Source organism: Pteropus vampyrus, unplaced genomic scaffold (assembly GCF_000151845.1).
Source record: "Pteropus vampyrus isolate Shadow unplaced genomic scaffold, Pvam_2.0 Scaffold151, whole genome shotgun sequence".
Taxonomy (NCBI): Eukaryota; Metazoa; Chordata; class Mammalia; order Chiroptera; family Pteropodidae; genus Pteropus; species Pteropus vampyrus.
Genome location: NW_011888932.1, coordinates 2,220,082 through 2,223,697, shown reverse-complemented (window position 1 = coordinate 2,223,697; position 3,616 = coordinate 2,220,082). Strand labels below are relative to the sequence as shown.

Below are 3,616 nucleotides of genomic sequence, written 5' to 3'. Positions count from 1 at the left end.
GGTTATTTATCAAAATGGGAGAAAACAGTAATTTCATCTGGGTTCTCCAGAGAAAAAGAACCAATTGTGTGTGTGTGTGTGTGTGTGTGTGTGTGTGTGTGTGTGTGTACAGAAATATATACATAAAGAGATTTACTGTAAGGAATTAGCTCATGTGGATTGTGGAGGCTGAGAAGTTCAATATCTGCATTTGGCGAGCTGGAGACCCAGGAGAGCTGATGGTATAGTTCCAGTCTGAGTCCAAGTCCAAAGTTGGGAGAACACCGCTATCCCAGTTGGGAGAGAGGCAGAAAGAAAGAATTCTCCCTTTTTTTTCAGCATGAATATTTTTAAATAACTAAGGAGAAATAAGTCATATATTTTGAAGATGAATCCATTGAAAGATAACAGTAAACTTTAAAAAAGAGATTTCTATAACCAATTAAATATTTCAAATTCTTTTGGTTTTTGTTGTTTAATGTACAGAGAGCTAGCACTGTTTCTTTCATCAGATAGATGTCTTGGATGATCCACTCAAGGAAGATCCTTTAGTCTAACTCGATGAAGCTTATATCCTTCTCATACTTATGGAAACACTGATGAACATATTGAGGCCATATTTTTGGATCTGACCGTGTCAGTTTGGGCAGGCATAGCAAAAACAAGAATACTGGCTGAATTTTCGCAGATGACACCAAAAGAGCTTCTGGTGACCCATCTTGCTTTCAAGGAGGCAAAAGAAAAAGGAATTTGAATTTGAATTTCAGATAAACAATAAATATATTTTTAGTACAAATTTGTCCCACATAATATCTGGAACATACTTATACTGAAATTCAAATGTAACTGTTTTTACACTAAACCCTTCCAAGAATCAATTCCATCATGTTTTTCTGGCCCTTTCCCCTTCCCCCAGGCCTCTTTCATTAAACTATAATTGTACTTCTTTCAACCTCACCAAACTGAGGTTCCTTAACGACATAGAGGATGTCCTTGCTGGCTCACCATTGCATTCCTGGTTGGCACATAAATATTTGATGATGTATAGGAAAAAAAAGGAAGAAAGGAAGGAAGGGAGGGAGCTAATTTCTCAGTGACCTTTGAGAAAGGATTACCTAGAAAATGGGACAAGCTCATGTTCAGTGACCTGTGTGCATGCATTCCTGTGGTCCCGATACAGCAAAGAGCATACAGTAGTCACTTAATAATTGCTTGTGACTTCATCCTGCCAGTTAAGATAAGTTTACAGGTTTTCCTACAAGGAATCAGCCATTGTCATGCTCCTTTTGGCAGCATCTCTGTGTCAGCTTTTGGAGAAATGAGTAATGGAACGGAGACCAGGAGAGGGCCTAGGGCTAAAACCAAAAAGGCGTGTCTCCAACCTCCCTAATGAGAGTTGGCCTGAAGTGGATGTCAAGAGCTGGGATGGGTCTATGTGAGTTTGTGGAGGTGGTCTGAGTGGGTCCTGGAGATTGCCCATAGCAGGGTTTACCTGTGATTCTAGCAGTGCAGTAGTCGAATATGCTGGAAGCACGTAAAGTTCAGAGACAAGAGAATCAGGCTGGACGCCTGGCAACGCTGGGGAGTAGATGCTCTCTATACTTCACCCGTGGTTCCTCTCTAGCCCATTAGTGTTCTCACCCTCTCCCCACCACCTTCCCTTTGTTCCCTGCTGCAGGCTCGTTCTCAAGGAAAAAACCATCTGGTCCCTCACATGGGTGTCTAGGGCTCTGTGCCAGTTATTTGCCTGCTGGCTCTCTGATCCATTCCCACCCTTATTCTGCTCTACTCTGAATCTCATTGCCATCCTTCCAAACATTTCTTAGGTTCCTTCGCCCACAGGATTTGGCTGGGTTCAGCCAATGGGAGGCACTAGTGGGAAAGGGAAGGCATAGATTGAGGAGAAGTCAGGGTGTTTGCTCCCCTCCTCTCAGCTCCAGGCAGCATCTGGAGCCCTAGTGGCATCTCCTCTGTGATTCCACTTCCCATTGAGCACCCTTCTCTCAGTGAGCTTGGCTCTTGTCAGGCAGCTCCTGCTGTGGACTCTTACCTGATGACCCAGCCCACGGTGCCCCTCAGATAGCCCAAGATTCTAGCTCCCGCCAGGCCACTCTGGTCCTCGGCTCTGATAATACCATTTCCTCCTAAACACATTCCTTTCTGGCTAACCTCACCTTCCTCTGGTTGTACTTTCAGCCTTTTGAACATCTCTATAACAAATTCCCTGAATTAAATCCCCTCTATTGAGTTCTGTTTCCTAACTGGACTCTGACTGATACAGGCTTAAGCTGTTATCTTTCCTAGAAGTATGCTCATTTTAAAAGAAAAATGTAGGGGGTGGCTCCATAGTGTAGCGATTAGCACGTCTGCTTTACACGCAGAAGGTCCTAGGTTCACGTCCCGGGTGGAGACATGGACCATATCCCTGGTCCGCCAGGCCCCAGGTGCGCCAGACTCTGGGTGGACATGAGCGCGTGGGAGGAGACATCCTGTCTTCAGAGATCTAGTACTTAAGGGAAAATGGCAACATCCATAGGTCAGGGGTGGAAGTGGGTGGAGGGAAGTAAAGAGGGGAGAAAAAAAGAAAAAGATAAGCCGCAGGCAATGTGTATCACAGAGGAATGAAATATTGGAATTTTACTTCAGAGGACAGGTGAGATTTAGGACAGCTGGTCTCCCATAACACATCACCTAAGTACGTGTATGTGTTTTGGGTCAGCAGGATTGCAAAGAACAGTGACTTGCTCCAAACGAGCCCCATCTCAGAATGCAAAAAGAAAGCAAGAAGAGCTGACTCCAGACTCCAGTAGGAACAGACACTGGAAAGCTACTGTAGACCAAGGCAAGGATCCTGAGCTTGAGGTGAGTAGTAGGCAGGACAATGACCCCCAAAGATATCGGGTCCTTATGGAACCTGTAAGCGTTACTGTATTAGCTCAGGCCGCCATGACAAAATACCAAATACTGGGTGGTTTAAATAATAGAAATTGATTTCTCATAGTTCTGGAGGCTGGAGAATTCAACATTAAGGTGCTGGTCAACTAGGTTCCTGATGAGAGCTCTCTTGTTGCTTGCAGACAGATGCTTCTTCCCGTGTCCTCTCATGGGCTTTTTCAGTGTGTGCATGTGGAAAGCAATCTCTCTTCTTCTAAGGCCACCAATCCTATCCAATTAGGATCCCACACATATGACCTCATTTAACTGTAAGTAGCTCCTAAAAGCTCTGTCTCTAAATACAGTCACATTGAGTGTTAGGGCTTTAGCACAGGAATGGAGAATGAAGGGGGAAGGACAAAAATTAGTTCATAGCTATTACCTTATTTGGCCAAAGGACTTTGCAGACATGACTAAATTTAGGATCTTCAGATGGAGAGGTTATTCTGTACTATCCAAGTGGGCCCTAAATGCAATTTCAAATATATTTTAAGAGTGACAGAAGGATATTTGACACAGAGGAGGAGGCAGAGGCTGGAGTAATGCTGCCACAAGCCAAGGAATGCTGGGAGCCACCAGAAGATGAAAAAAGCAAGAAAGAATTCTTCCCTAGAGCTTCTAGAGGGAGTATGGCCCTGAAGACAGCATGATTTCAGACTTCTGCCTCCTTGGAACTATGAGAGAATAAATTTCTGTTGTTTTA

General features: G+C 44.1%; 1 pseudogene; it reads right to left on the bottom strand.

Annotated features, from left to right (window-relative positions):
- Window positions 1-527: 527 nt before the first annotated feature.
- On the bottom strand, window positions 528-697 carry LOC105298358 (annotated as a pseudogene).
- Window positions 698-3,616: the final 2,919 nt, after the last annotated feature.